We start from the raw sequence: 16,540 nt of genomic DNA, 5'->3' as shown, positions 1-16,540 counted from the left end.
TTAAATAATTAAAAAACAAGTATCCACTCTGCTTGTGTAAATATATGTTGATATATAAAACGCCTTTTAATCAACATTTCTTTTTAGAAAGAGCAGTGTTTCAAGACTGTATTCAACATTAATTTAAAAGTCTGGAAAAACCAAGGCAATCTATGCCTAATTTACAAAATCCACCGTAACTCCTACTATACCTGAAAGACATGGGTTATCCTATATACATCTGCAGATATAAATCAAATCTGTGATCATATCATAGAAAACTACAAAACTATAGCTCTGACTAACTATGTGCGTCAGAGACAACTCCTAAGTTGTGGCCATTCCACGGGTAGGGAGATAAGGAAACTGAGAATATTGTGTCAAAAGCCAGTCTGCCTGGACTCTTGTGTTCTACCACTGACTATATGAGACCCTAGAAAAATTATTTAATGTCCACACATCTGAGTTTGCAAATTAAGATGAGATATAATATTGCCCACTCCCCCAAAATATTACAAAAATAAATACACTGATAAAAGTAAGGACTCAAAGGGGTTCCAGACACATAATAATCATTGCACCATGTTCACTGTGTTACTGGGACTAACATGATTGTTTTTCAGTTTGCAAGTGACTAACCTTTGCAAGATCTTGACTGAAGTTCAACTTTTAATTTTTTCAATCAAAGGGAGTTATCTAAGCTAATACTTTTCCTAAAAAGAAATACAGAACTTCCAAATACATACAAATGATTACTATTAGAAGGACAGAGAGCTACAGAGTATTTAGTTACTGCAGTGGTGAGAGCCCCTTCACCTCCATTTAGTAATGACTGGAAAGGTAAGGAAATGAAAGCTTAACAATGGAACATGTAACAGAACAAAAACATCGAGAAGATGGTGAAATGCCACGTAGGCCTTTGCTTACTTGATTGAGTGAGCAGCTCTGCTCCGTCAGGTTTTACCAGAACGGTGCAGACACACAATGGAGGACAGGAGGTTTGCTCTGGGTGCTATATACAGCAGCAAACAAGCAATTTTCTTTATAGAGTTCTGCACTAAACATTCCTGGGTACCAGGAAACTGGCTTACTAGAGAGAGTTAGCCACTCAACACTGTGGGGAGAAGGCTATGGAAACTCATGAGCAGAGAAGAAATTGGCATGGAACTTAATCTCTGCACCATTGGTATCCTTCATGGGTGCTGCCTGCTCAAGAGCCTGTGACAGTATTGACAAGTACAGGACTGAGGGAAGAGACCCACCGACCACCAAGGAGGTACTAAGAACATGGCCCCTGTATACAGAATTGAGAAGGCCAAACAACATGGTGAAATTCAGGATTGTGAGAAGTATAGGCTAAAGAAAGCAGGACTATAAAACCGTCCACTAGCGTACACACTGAGGCACTCATACAAGGTAGTTACTGGTGGATGTCACTGTGGTAATGACAACTTAGTCCTCACAGCAAACATGAGAGCAGGAAAATGGGCTCTAATTTCTAGATGAAGGAAGACTCAAAAATGAAACATGTGAAGGGTTGCCTAGTGAGAAAGGAGGGAGGAGAGCAGAGGGGAGAGGAGGGGAGGGGATTGGAATTTAAACTCTAAAATCAAGTTTCCATGCACTATGCTAAAGAGAAGACTATAATAAAGGAAGCAGGCAGTCAAGGGAAACTTCAGGAAAACAAAACAAAACAAAAAAAACACTGTAGGTCCCTGGCTCATGGCTGCTCTCGGCAGCTCCTGAGAGACTGGCAGAATATGCTTTTCTGCTTAACCCTTGGTAGGGTTCTGAAGTCTTGGGCACTGGGCTATCACTGGGTAGCATTTGCATCTTTCTCAGAAACCAGAAATGTAAGTCCAGAATAGGACATGGAAAGAAGTGCCCAGGATCCCACTGGGGTAAGATCTGCAGAGGCAGAGATTTTAGCACCGATGAGATAGTAGCTCAAGCACAGGGGGCCTTCAGTAGAACAGTGACAAGGAAGAACAAAATTCTAGAGTTCACAGGCTGCTCCCTCGTTTTTGTTCACCTAGGCACTGGGTGCACTCTTCTTGAACTGAGTGGAGCTTCTCCTTCTTCCTGGCACACACTGCAGCCACTCTTCAGTCTCACAAACTCACTAAATGGCAAATTTTTACATCTGTCTCCCTTGTGTACATGAATTCCTCAAGAGGGCACTATGCCAAACCCATTTCGACATTCTCACTGTCCAGAACACCAGCTGGTACCCAGCAGATGGCAAATACATACTTGAACTAAACTACAAGTTTCTACCATGATGACAGGACAGCACGGCAGTTCCTATCTGGAGAACAAAACAGAAATGGCCTTATTCCAACTGCTACATAAGAGCAATGCAGATCTGAGTTAAACATCACAGCATGAGAGACTCAGTGCTACTCTTCTACTAGAACATGATGAGTATGAAATTAAATTCTACCAAAATAAGGCAAGCAACAGGATTTCTTAAGAAGGGATCCGAAGATTACTCTTATATAAGATGTAACGCGGACCTTCGCTGCTAGGAAGAGCAAACAACTAATCATGTCAGAGGCTGACAATGTCTTAGCTGTATGATAGACAGGTCTGTCCTTTTTATTCCCTCAGAAAAAAAGGCACTGGTCTGACACTTGAAATAATAACTTTATTTGTCCATACTAATGAAGTCTAGAGATATAAGGAAAACTTACAATGTCAAAAGCACTTGGGTTCTCATTAGATTCTAACTTGTAGTAAAAGTGTTAAAACTAAACATTTACCAAAAGCTAACACACCCAAACAAGAGTCCCTGCCAACAAAAGTTAAATTCAAATCCTACTCCTTTGCAGAGAGAGAGAGAGAGAGAGAGAGAGAGAGAGAGAGAGAGAGACACTCAACACACAGGAATAGTCCTGTTTTTATCCACTTGCTTCTGCCTCTCTTTCACACAGACAAATTGATACGCACTCAAAAACGCCCCCAGTCACCTTGATATGAGCTTTAATTATTTTTGCTAGTAAAATTATCCAGATCATATGCTACTGTTTTATTCTTTATTTTTTTCTATAAAATCTGAATTGAAATTCTTTTAAATTCCTAGATACTAGATGAGGGAGTTAAGGACATAAGCATCAACTATGAAAGTGGAAAAAAGAATGGCTATAGCCACTAAGAACTGCCATTTCCTTCCTGTCAGAGACAAACAGGGCCTGTCGATCCATCCTCCTTTATGCGCACAAGCGTGTGCATGTGTGTGTGCATGCATGTTGAATAACTCTGCTTCTCTTAACTTCCAGGTGCTGCTGCAAGAAAAAAAAACTAAACATGCTAGAAATCAACATTGCTGCATGGTCACACGTGGAGGCCGGAAGTTAACATCAGGCGTCCTCCTTAATCACTCTCCACTCTGCTGAGACAGGTTTTCTCACTGAGCCTGGAGCTCACCGGTTTGACTCAGCCAGCAGTAGGGATACCATGAAGAAACACAAAGCATGGATCCCTAGCATGCTGCAGTAATAGCAGCACATAGCTCATACTGTCCATGAAAGTCTCCCTTTTAAATAATGCCATGCTGCTCCCACAGAAGTACAAAACAGAAAAAGGGGAGTTTTGAAGTCAAACAATAAACCATCCTCAATGCTTTAGTTTTTGGTAGTTCTAGGGACTGAATTTAAGGTCTTATACATACTAGGTGCACACACTTCCACTGAGCTACAACAGTAGCCCTCCTCTATGCCTTTAAAAAAAAAAAAGTACAGCTGCAACAAACTAAATCTCGATTGGTATCCTCAAGATAGGAATTTTAATTTCACTTTCTGTAGCAGGAACTGTAAGTTCAAGAAACTAATGATGACAGCTTGATTTATGAATTTTGACATATTTCTTGAACTCGGATTACATTACAAAGAAGTGGAATTCTAAGCAAGCCAGATCTTGTCTATACATTCAATCATCAAATCAATAAGCTGTGATTCTGTGCAACTTACCTCTGACTGAGGAGAAGCACAAAGTTAGCTAATGGGGACATAGAGCTGAGATTTCAAAGTTCCTCCGGGGCTCATAGCTCGGTCAGTAAGGTACCTCCTTGCGCCTGATGAACTCAATTCAATTTGCAGAACCCACATGGGGAAAGGAGAGACCTGACTCCTACAAGCTGTCCTCTGACTGCCACACAGGCACACATTAAATAAACAAATGGGGGGGGGGGAATCCCTCCATACCCTCAGAGCTGTTCGAGAATACATTTTAGACAGATAGAAAATGCTTCATCTCTTTAATGGATAATACCAAGGGAAAAAAGATCAACTAAAAAAGCATTTGTAGTAAACCTGAGAAGGAAAAAGTATTCTTGTCCTAAAGAAAGTTCTTACATGCTTTCACTACTTCCTTAAACAATCCCCACCTAAGAAAGACAAGGATATCAAAATTACTTTACACATAGTAAATTCCTATGACATTTATTTACAAATTCCTACTTAAATACATATTTTGGGGGGCCAGCATCATGGTTCAGTGGGTAAAAGAACTTGCCACCAAACCTAAGAACCTACCTAAGTTCGAAACCCAGAACCCATATAATGGAAGAAGAAAAACAACTCTTTTACAAGCTGTCCTGACTTCCACACTTCCACACTCACTCACACACACACACACACACACACACACACACACACACACACACACACACACCACCCACATAGAAATAAATGTAGTAACATTTTTAAAGCATATTGTTAGGAAATGATGAAATATACTGTATCTGTTCAACAATGGCCTGAAAGAGAGGCTCAGGTAAAATGGAGAGTCTAGGTAGTTTGTTAGATATATTTTTCCTGTGGGGTCCAGAGGATTGAATTCACAGGAAAATATAACTGTCTCATATTGAATCAAGAAGCTGAGAGCAGAACTAAAAGTTACAGTTAGTATATGGTTGACTAAGAAGCCAGTCTGTGTTTATGTAATTTTAGCCATGTCTGTACTACTGCAAGCCCACTGCCTGTCGTAATGACCTAAGGACAACAGCAACAGAACAGCTTACTCTGTAGCTTCAAAAAGCCAGGAACAGACTGTCAAGGAACTGAGCCCTGAGAAGATACACAAACGCATTATCACGACTTGATGATGATGTCTGGATGCATTTGCAGTTCAGCAACCCATCACCCATATAGAATAATCAGCTCAAGATCCATGGGAAGACTAGGTACAATAAATTTCTCAGCAATATTACCCAGAAGACACAAGAGAGTCTCTATAAGAGAGTGATTAAGAAGCAGAACTCAGGAAAAGAGGTGTGGGGTTGGCAATATAGCTAGAAACAGACATATCTAGCCTGTTCAGGTAAAAGAGGGCAAAAATCAAATTTTCCATGTATCTCTTTGGCTGGTAGTTAATCTATACATACCATAGACAAATAAAAGCAAAATAAGCATGTGTATGATATATCCACACACAGACGCCAATTCCATATGCAGAGTAGGAAGAAGAGCAAAACCACCAAGAGAGGGCACAATGGAGTAGAACATGCTTCCTGCTGACATAAGTTTACAAAAAATTCATAAAGTTTGTGACCAGGAGCTCTGAAGAGCAACATAAGGACACGTGGATGAGAAAAGAGGTTGGGAAGTCCCATGCTAGTACAGGAAAAGAGTACAGAAAGTGACCCTTCTCATGGCAGACAGTAAAGAAGAACTCCAGCACTCTGGCCTATGCTACAGCAGCTCAATGGAAGACACTAGCACACGCTAATCAAGACTTTATTTCTTTACAAAGAACCAGTCAGCACTGATAGACAACGAGCAGTTACTAACTCTAAGAAAATCAGTGTTGACATATGTGCACACAAAGCTTTCATTGCAGGCCATCTGAAGAGGTTCTGTGTGTGAGGAAGGAAACAATAGGGACACCCAAACAGCCATATATTTGTCTCCAGTTTCATGATTCACTAAGCAAATACCCTGCTTGAAATCATGTTACACAGAAGGGTATCATAGAGGACTGGCCAGACGGCCTGCCTGCTCTGGACATGAGAAACTGAAAGACTTGCCATGCTACATACAAAAAGACACTAAAAAACTGAACAATATAAAAAGGCAGTTACATTATGTCAGAATGTATTTAAATATTCCAAATAGAGCTGGTAAGATAGCTCAGTGGGTAAATTTGGTTGTCACCAAGCCTGGCAACCTGAATTCACTCCTCAGGACCTATACTGTAGAAGGACAGAATCTCCACACACGGACAATGAGACATGTCCCAAATACATACAGACTAACTAAACAAACAAATGTATCTCAAACATAAAAGACTTTCAAAATTTGTCCCAGAATTCAGAATTTAAAGGAATTTTAACTTCCATGTGCAAAGTTGTTTCTTTTGTCTAGTCTTTGTTTATAAATGACCCGAGTCAGAAAACAGGTACTTTGTATCTTCAGAAGCTAAAACTACACTCCATAATTGTTGTAGTGAACAGACAACAGCTTTTTAAAGATTTATTTTATTTTTAATTATATGCATGTGTGTGTGGAGGTATATGCATGAGAGTGAAGGTGCCGAGGTCAAGAGGGAATGTCAAATCCCCCTGGAACTGGAGTTGCAGACAGATGTGAGCCACCTAACATGGGTCTTCTACAAGAGCACTATACCCTCAACTGCCAAGCCATCTCTTTCCAGTCCCTACAACAAATATTTATGAGATAAATTGTCATAGGCCAACTGATGCTGTATAGCTCAGTGGTAGAGGGTTTCCCTACCATACATAAGGCCCTATGTTTGATCATGAGGACCTAAAAAAGAAAATATAATGGGGAGAACACAACTTAAAAGAATCAGTGGAGGAAGACAGAAATCACTAAGAGGAATACAGAGATGGAGTAGACAATGGGGACAGGGGATGAGTATAAGCAAAGTAAAATAGCATGGACATATGAAAATACTAGGAAACCTGTCATACTGTATAGTAATAGGAATTTTTAATTAAAAAATTATAGATCACAAAAGGTAAACTTTTCCATTTAAGAATTTTCATTCATTTAATAGAATGCATACTGACCATCAGGTAAAATTTAAAGGCATAATACAACGAGCAAAAAAAAAAGACAAATGTGTTTTATGGTCACAGATGTTTAAGAACCAATTTCCTAGAGGATGGTTCTGGACAGGAGTCATGAGCTGCACCTTCCTCACACACAGAACCTTTTCAGATGGACTGCAATGAAAGCTTTGTGTGCACATATGTCAACACAAAGACCACCAGGCTCCAACACCAAGGCTGGGAATCTCTACAAAGAGGAGAAGGAAGGAAAGAAGGAAGAACTAATCAGAACTGCCAGGGAGCTTTGAGCAGAATGCACCTGACAACCAACAAGTGTATATACTTTACTCAATAAGTTTCCATTGGGGGGGGGGAGTGGGAAGAAAGTAGATAAACTGGTTATCTTCCCAGATATTTCAAATAACACATTTAGCTTTAAGAAATAAAAGCTTTTTTTCTTCAAATAAGACATTTACTTAGAGCAGTAACAACAGTGAAAAGCAAAAGAATGGGGAAGAAAAAGGATAAGCTATACATTCCATATTCTAACAAAGAAGGCAAAGAATAACTGGTTTCTTTGTGTTTACCACATCAATATCCATGTGCTTCATATAATAGAAACCAAAACAGAATCATTCTCCATCTAGTCCACAGAGGTTTAAAAGTAAACGAATCACTATGTTGTACGTGGAGCACAAAAGACAGTAAAAGGAGACATCTGCAGGATTAGGAGCATCTCTGTCACAACTCAGGACAGTTCCAGAAGCAGCCCACCAGCTCCACAGAAGGATCAGCTCAAGACCTACAGATGCACCGGGTTCAATAAATTTCTGAGCAGGTTGTCCAGAAGAGAAAATACAAAGAAAGAGGTTTCCCATTCTAATACCTTCACGACTTGGCAGCCCAGCTCTGAGCAGAAAGAACCATTCTGGGTTGGCCACCCCACAATATAAAGTCACCCTTCTGATCCTCTCTGGCAGGCCTCTGTAACAGAACTGTTGGGTAAGAAATACTAGTACATGTGTGTTTGCCACTTATAATATCAGTGGCATCTCTAGAACACACAGCTCCACGTCTGTATTCAATAAATCTCAGCTGAATTAAATCACACTGAAATCTCCCTAAGCCTTAGTTTCTCCATTTAGAAATCCAGCCTTACAGAAAGTAATGAAGGAAAATCACAACCCAAGGAATCCAACATTGCCGACACTGCTGACAATAACTCAGGCATCTAGCGACCCTTCACCAGCACAACTCAAAGAAGGGAGACACACAAACTCTACTACCAAAAACAATAAGAATAACCGGAGTAAAACAACTACTGGTCATTAATATCACTTAATATTAATGGACTCAATTCACCTATAAAAAGACACAGGCTAAGAGATTGGATATGAAAACAGGATCCAACATTCTGCTGCTTACAAGAAACACATCTCAACCACAAAGACAAGCATCTACTCAGAGTAAAGGGTTGGGAAAAGTTTTTTCAAGCAAATGGGCCTAAGAAACAAGCAGGCGTGGCCATACTAATTTCTAACAAAACTGACTTCAAACTAAATTCAATCAGAAGAGATTGAGATGGACATTTTATACTCATAACAGGAACAATTCATCAGGATGAAGTCTCAATCCTGAATATCTATGCCCCTAATATAAAAGCACCCACTTATGTAAAAGAAATATTACTAAAACTCAAGGCAGACATTAAACCACACACACTAGTAGTAGGAGACTTCAACACACCTCTCTCACCAATGGACAGGTCAATCAGACAGAAACCTAATAGAGAATTAAGAGAATTATTGGAGATAATGAAGCAAATGGACTTAACAGACATCTATAGAACACTCCACCCAAATAGGAAAGAATATACCTTCTTCTCTGCAGCTCATGGAACCTTCTCGAAAATTGACCACATACTCGGTAACAAAGGAAACCTCCACAGATACAAAAAAAATATCAGTGTCCACCTGTGTCTTATCAGATCACTACGGATTAAAGTTAGAAGGCAACAACAACACTACCCCCAGAAAGCCGACAAACTCATGGAAACTGAACAGTCAACTACTGAACCACACCTGGGTCAAGGAAGAAATTAAGAAAGAAATTAAAGTCTTCCTTGAATTTAATGAAAATAAAGAGACAACATACTCAAACCTATGGGACACGATGAAAGCAGTGCTAAGAGGAAAGTTCATAGCACTAAGTGCCCGCTTAAAGAAAACGGAGAAAGCATACATTGGAAACTTAACAGCACACCTGAAAGCTCTAGAAAAAAAGAAGCAGACGCGCCCAGGAGGAGTAGAAGACTGGAAATAATCAAACTCAGGGCTGAAATCAACAAAATAGAAACACTGAAAACAATCCAAAGAGTCAATGAAGCAAAAAGTTGGTTCTTGGAGAAAATCAACAAGATCGACAAATCCCTATCCAAACTAATTAAATGACAGAGAGAGAACACGCAAATAAATAAGATCAGAAATGAAAAGGGGGACATAACCACAGACACAGAGGAAATTCAGAGAATCATTAGATCTTACTACAAAAGCCTGTATGCCACAAAACTGGAAAATGCAAGAGAAATGGACATTTTTTTAGAAAAGTACCATATACCAAAGTTAAACCAAGACCAGGTGAATAATCTAAATAGACCTGTTAGTCGCGAAGAATTAGAAGCTGTTATCAAAAACCTCCCTTCCAAAAAAAGCCCAGGACCAGATGGTTTCAATGCAGAATTCTACCAGAACTTCCAAGAAGAGCTAATACCTATACTCCTTAAAGTAGTTCACAATATAGAAACACAAGAGTCATTGCCAAATTCCTTTTATGAAGCTACAGTCACCCTGATACCAAAACCTCACAAAGACTTAACCAAGAAAGAGAATTACAGGCCAATCTCACTCATGAACATCGACGCAAAAATTCTCAATAAAATACTGGCAAACCGAATCCAAGAACACATTAGAAAAATAATCCATTATGATCAAGTAGGCTTCACCCCAGAGATGCAGGGCTGGTTCAACATATGCAAATCTATCAATGTAATCCATCATATAAATAAACTGAAAGAAAAAAACCATATGATCATTTCATTAGATGCTGAAAAAGCATTTGACAAAATTCAACACCCCTTTATGATAAAAGTGTTGGAGAGATTAGGGATACAAGGGTCATACCTAAATATAATAAAAGCTATTTACAGCAAGCCGACCGCCAACATTAAATTAAACGGAGAAAAACTCAAAGCCATCCCACTAAAATCAGGAAAACGACAAGGCTGTCCACTCTCTCCATACCTCTTCAATATAGTGCTTGAAGTTCTAGCAATAGCAATAAGACAACATAAGGGGATCAAGCCGATTCGTATTGGAAAGGAAGAAGTTAAACTTTTGTTATTTGCAGATGATATGATAGTATACATAAGCGACCCCAAAACCTCTACCCAAGAACTCCTACAGCTGACAAACACCTTTAGTAATGTGGCAGGATACAAGATCAACTCCAAGAAATCAGTTGCCTTCCTATACACTAAGGATAAGGAAGCAGAGAGGGAAATCAGAGAAGCATCACCTTTCACGATAGCCACAAATAGCATAAAATATCTTGGGGTAACTCTGACCAAGGAAGTGAAAGATCTATTTGACAAGAACTTTAAGGCATTGAAGAAAGAAATTGAAGAGGACACCAGAAAATGGAAGGATCTCCCTTGCTCTTGGATTGGGAGGATCAACATAGTAAAAATGGCAATTCTACCAAAAGCAATCTATAGATTCAATGCAATCCCCATCAAAATCCCATCAAAATTCTTCACAGACCTTGAGAAGACAATAATCAACTTTATATGGAAAAACAAAAAACCCAGGATAGCCAAAACAATCTTATACAATAAAGGATCGTCTGGAGGTATTACCATCCCTGACTTCAAACTCTATTACAGAGCTACAGTATTGAAAACAGCTTGGTATTGGCATAAAAACAGAGAAGTCGACCAATGGAATCAAATAGAAGACCCGGACTTTAACCCACAAACCTATGAACACCTGATTTTTGATAAAGGAACTAAAAGTATACAATGGAAAAAAGAGAGCATCTTCAACAAATTGTGCTGGCAAAACTGGATGTCAACCTGTAGAAGAATGAAAATAGATCCATATCTATCACCATGCACAAAACTCAAGTCCAAATGAATTAAAGACCTCAATATCATTCCGAACACACTAAACCTGATAGAAGAGAAAGTGGGAAGTACTCTATAACACAGGGGCACAGGAGACCACTTCCTATGTATAACCCCAGCAGCACAGACATTAAGGGCCTCATTGAATAAATGGGACTTCCTGAGACTGAGAAGCTTCTATAAAGCAAAGGACACTGTCACTAAGACAAAAAGGCAACCCACTGACTGGGAGAAGATCTTCACCAACCCCGCAACTGACAAAGGTCTGATCTCTAAAATATATAAAGAACTCAAGAAACTAGACTGTATGTTCAGAGAGTCCAGTTTTATCCCATGCTTTTTCACGTAATGTGCTGGCTTTGTGGGAGCCTACCCAGTTTGGATGTTCACCTTCCTAGATATGGACGGAGGGGGGAGGACCTAGGACTTACCACAGGGCAGGGAACCCTGACAGCTCTTTGGACTGGAGAGGGAGGGGGAAAGGAGTGGGGGAAGGGGGGGAAGGGTGGGAAGGGGGAGAAGGGTGGGAGGAGGGGGAGGGAAATGGGAGTCTGGGAAGAGGTGGAAACTTGTTTTTTTTTCTCATTTTCTCAATAAAAAAAAGATTTAAAAAAAAATAAACTAGACTGTAAAAGGCTAATCAACCCAATTATAAAATGGGGCACTGAGCTGAACAGAGAATTCTCAACAGAAGAACTTCAAATGGCCAAAAGACACTTAAGGTCATGCTCAACTTCCTTAGCGATCAGGGAAATGCAAATCAAGACAACTTTAAGATACCATCTTATACCTGTCAGAATGGCTAAAATCAAAAACACCAATGATAGCCTTTGCTGGAGAGGTTGTGGAGAAAGGGGTATACTCATCCATTGCTGGTGGGAATGCAAACTTGTGCAACCACTTTGGAAAGCAGTGTGGCAATTTCTCAGGAAATTCGGGATCAACCTACCCGTGGATCCAGCAATACCACTCTTGGGAATATCCCCAAAAGAGGCCTTATCATACAACAAAAGTATATGCTCAACTATATTCATAGCAGCATTGTTTGTAATAGCCAGAACCTGGAAACAACTTAGATGCCCTTCAATGGAAAAATGGATGAAGAAAGTATGAAATATATACATATTAGAATATTACTCAGCAGTAAAAAAACAATGACTTCTTGAATTTTTTAATATTTATTTATTTATTTATTTATTATGCATATATTATTCTGTCTGTGTGTGTCTGCAGACCAGAAGAGGGCACCAGAACTCATTACAGATGGTTGTGAGCCAACATGTGGTTGCTGGGAATTGATCTCAGGACCTTTGGAAGAGCAGGCAATGCTCTTAACCACTGAGCCATCTCTCCAGCCCCCGACTTCTTGAATTTTGCATGCAAATGGATGGAAATAGAAAACACTATCCTGAGTGAGGTAAGCCAGACCCAAAAAGAGGAACATGGGATGTACTCACTCATATTTGGTTTCTAGCCATAAATAAAGGACATTGAGCCTATAATTCGTGATCCCAGAGAAGCTAAATAAGAAGGTGAACCCAAAGAAAAACATATAGTCATCCTCCTGGATATTATCCTTCATCAGGCGATGAAAGGAGACAGAGACAGAGACCCACATTGGAGCACCGGACTACAACCCCAAGGTCCAAATCAGGAGCAGAAGGAGAGAGAACATGAGCAAGGTACTCAGGAAAACGAGGGGTGCACCCACACACTGAGACAATGGGGATGTTCTTTCGGGAACTCACCAAGGCCAGCTGGCATGGGTCTGAAAAAGCATGGAATAAAACCGGACTCGCTGAACATAGTGGACAATGAGGACTGCTGAGAAGTCAAGAACAATGGCACTGGGTTTTGATCCTACTGCATGTACTGGCTTTGTGGGAGCCTAGGCTGTTTGGATGTTCACCTTACTAGACCTGGAAGGAGGTGGGAGGTCCTTGGACTCCCCACAGGGCAGGGAACCCAGTCTGCTCTTTGGGCTGATGAGAGAGGGGGAGTTGAATGGGGGAGGCGGAGGGATATGGGAGGCGGTGGCAGGGAAGAGACAGAAATCTTTAATAAATAAATAAATAAATAATAAAAAAGAAAAAAGAGCACAGTCCTCTAAGCAAAACAATTGTATTTTTCATAAGCTGTGCCTGCTTGCAAAAGCCCTAACTAGAGGTCACTAGGGGAAAGAAGACTTCCCTACCAGCAGAAAAGGAGACTCTACTCTCTCCTGTATCCCCTATCCATTTAAACAAAATTCTGCCCTAATTGTAAGTAGCTTCTCGAGATGCTAGAACATATAGGCTGGGAAAGCTAAGGAACTCCATCTACAAGGCTATGGGGACTCCATTATCCACACTAGGTGAAGAATTTCTTGGCTATTGCTTTGGAGTCTCCCCCCTCTTACTAGTACTCTCTCACCCAAAGTAAGCCTCAAGACTCACCGGTTCCCCAGAGTGAACTCGGGTAGAATCATGGGAGTTTGTAGGAAAGGGATAGTTGTCTCTCCGAGAGAGGACTTCTCACAGCATTCCTAGGATGGAAACTTCCCAGGAAACAAATTTCCATCAATCAAACAAAGAAAGGGCCCTGAAGATTAGGAATATTCACAGTTGACGGAGGAATGAATAAGAAACAGAGATAAAAGTACACAGGCGTTTCATAAGTGAACCCAGAAGGAGCTAAAAGGGTCTAATTGATGGCCTATGGGCTGAAGATCTTCAGGAAGTCTAAACCGTTCCTGCCAAACTGTACGAAAATTCCAAAATCAGAGGCAGTAGAGTGCAGGAGACCAAGTACAGACCTGAGAATCCACACGAGAACAAATTTAAGCTTTACTCTGGGTTTTGCCAGTACACCACTGGACAGCCTCTCCTTTCGCATCCCTAGCAAAACCTGCTTTGCAAGGCTGCTGCAAATACCCATGAGAAGGCATGATGCAGCAACACAGACACTAAACAAATAAATCATCCACTCCTTTTTTTTTTTGTTAGTGAAATTACACAAATTCCCCCCAACCCTGGATCTTTTTTTTAGTCTTGGAAATATAAAGCCAAATTTATCTGTAGGCTCCAATTTGCATAGAAGACAAACCAACCACCTAAACAACACCCTGGGAATTAGTGACTAACATACATAGAACTATATCCCCCAAACATCCACTCCCCCAGAACTGTAATAAAGGTTTTAGAGAGATCCTGAACTTTATCCTTTGCAGAATTAATAAGCTAGGAAAATACATTTTCACTATCCAACTAGAAACAGGGTTGAGTTACAAGAATATAGAAGCTTCCAGAACATTAAAAAAAAAGAAGTATGTGGCGGGGGGGGGGGTCCCCTAGAGGTAATGCTTTCAGGTTTGAGCCTTTGTTAGCACTGGAAAGACACTGGGATGGAGAGGCATTCTCACACACAAAGAATGAATCCTTCATGCTCTACTAGAGAATACACAGCAACTTCCTGGGGGCCCCAGGGTCCTCTACACAGCACTTGGGTACTCTCCAGGCTTCTTAGGGTGCAACCTGCTCCTGACTCTGTGAGCTATCCACGAGCCTAAGAATCACTACAGTGTTTTCCTGTGAGTAGTCACTCCAAATCAGCAGCAAAACAATCACTGAACACAAGGAACGTCCCTCTGTTATGCTCCTAAAGAGATGAGTAAAGTATCTTATTCTCTATTCACTACTGTCTATCCACTCTTAGAACTGCTCCTTTAAAATCCTTGGCAACATCTCTGTGATTTGCATCAGCTTCTCTTGAGTGATAGTTCTCCTAGACACTGTATAACCTATTCTATGGAAACTCTTAATTATATTATTTTCCTCTACAGAGTGCTATTTCTTTGCTTTTTGTTTTAGTGAACACTTATTTTACTGACTTAAACATAAACTTGGCAGACTGACAACTCAGATTTCAGTAACTATTTTGTCCATAGCTTACCTGCTTGGAGCCTACCAGACCAGAGGATTGAACTCAGGCCATCAGGTTTGGTGGCAAGTGCCTTTACCCACTGAGACATTTTGCTAGCTTTGTTCTCTCCCCCAACCCCCGCCACCAAGCTAGAAAATATGCAGATTTTCTGTAAATCACATTTTTCTCATTCCCTTCTTCTAGTACCAATTTCACTCCAGAATCTATGAATCTGTGTCCATTTGGATGTCTTCACAAGACTGTCTTAAACCAGTTTATAACTGTGTAAGGCCGACAGGAGCAACCTACACTATTAACAGAAGGAAAACCTACACAAGTTTTTCTAACTTCACTTTTTCTCAAAGTGCTGTCATCCATAATTAAGACAAGGCTTTGCATGGATCACCTGTCACATAAAGAACCAAGGCTACATATACTTCCAAGGTGGCTTTTGCAAACTTTTCCGGTACCATGGTGCTTCTTGACTAGCTCCACTCTCTGCATCTCAGTTTCCAAGGCTTCTCTACATGGCTTCACCAAGTCACAGGAAGGTGGTCTCATGGAATCAGCACTTCCTCATATCTAGCTTCTAAAAAGGGTGCAAATTAAAGACTATGCCACAAATTATATAAGCTTATGCCTATCATATGTTACTGTTCAAAGCAGTCACGTGGACTGGAAAGATTCAACAGGATGGAGAAATAGATGCCTCTATAGGATTATAGTAAAATGACACTTAGAAATATACATACAATAGCAAGAACTTTTACATATGTCTTAGAAAATATAACCTACAAAAGACTTAATATTTAAATAAGCAAAACAAACACTGCCCCAAGTAAATTCCCATAAGACAAAGAACCTCTAGTTCCAGCTGGGCATGGTGGTACATCTTTAATCTCCGTGCTCAGGAGGCGGAAAATAGCAGATCTCTGTGAGTTCAATGCCAGCTTGGTTTAAATAGCAAGTTCCAGGACAGCTAAGGCTACTAAACAAAGACTATCTGGGAAATGGAGGAAGGTGGGTATTAATTCATTGTGAAGAATGAGACCTAAGCATCATGCCACTCTTTCATCAATATTAATGTTATGTTTTCAGTATCGTTGGCTCTGCAACGTTCAGTACAAAAGACAGAACACAAGAGGTTCTAAAGGCAGTCTCTCATATTTTCAGAAGCTAAATACATATCTATTCAGAACACTTAGTTTTAAAGACTCAGGACAGGACACTATTCACCCATAATTGTAGGATGCACAAATGAAGGATTTTTTCCTAACAATAATGCCAGCTTTTTGGTTTTATTCTTTTTAAGACAGTCTTGCTATGTAGCCTAGGCTGGCCTTGAAGTAGTAATTCCAACTGTTTGGTCTTCTCTGTGGCAGGGATAACCAAACCTGGCTCCATGTTCTGAAATGTCTATTACTAGAAAAAATTCCAAACATTAAAGTCATTTGTCTGTTGCTTTTCTT

General features: G+C 40.2%; 1 protein-coding gene across 2 annotated transcripts in view; it reads right to left on the bottom strand.

Annotated features, from left to right (window-relative positions):
* Atxn10 (ataxin 10) overlaps positions 1-16,540 on the bottom strand; it is a 149,923-nt gene that overhangs the window by 69,836 nt on the left and 63,547 nt on the right. The window lies entirely within an intron of this gene.

This window comes from Microtus pennsylvanicus, chromosome 2, assembly GCF_037038515.1.
Source record: "Microtus pennsylvanicus isolate mMicPen1 chromosome 2, mMicPen1.hap1, whole genome shotgun sequence".
In the NCBI taxonomy this organism is placed as follows: Eukaryota; Metazoa; Chordata; class Mammalia; order Rodentia; family Cricetidae; genus Microtus; species Microtus pennsylvanicus.
This window is presented reverse-complemented; position numbering and strand designations above follow the sequence as displayed.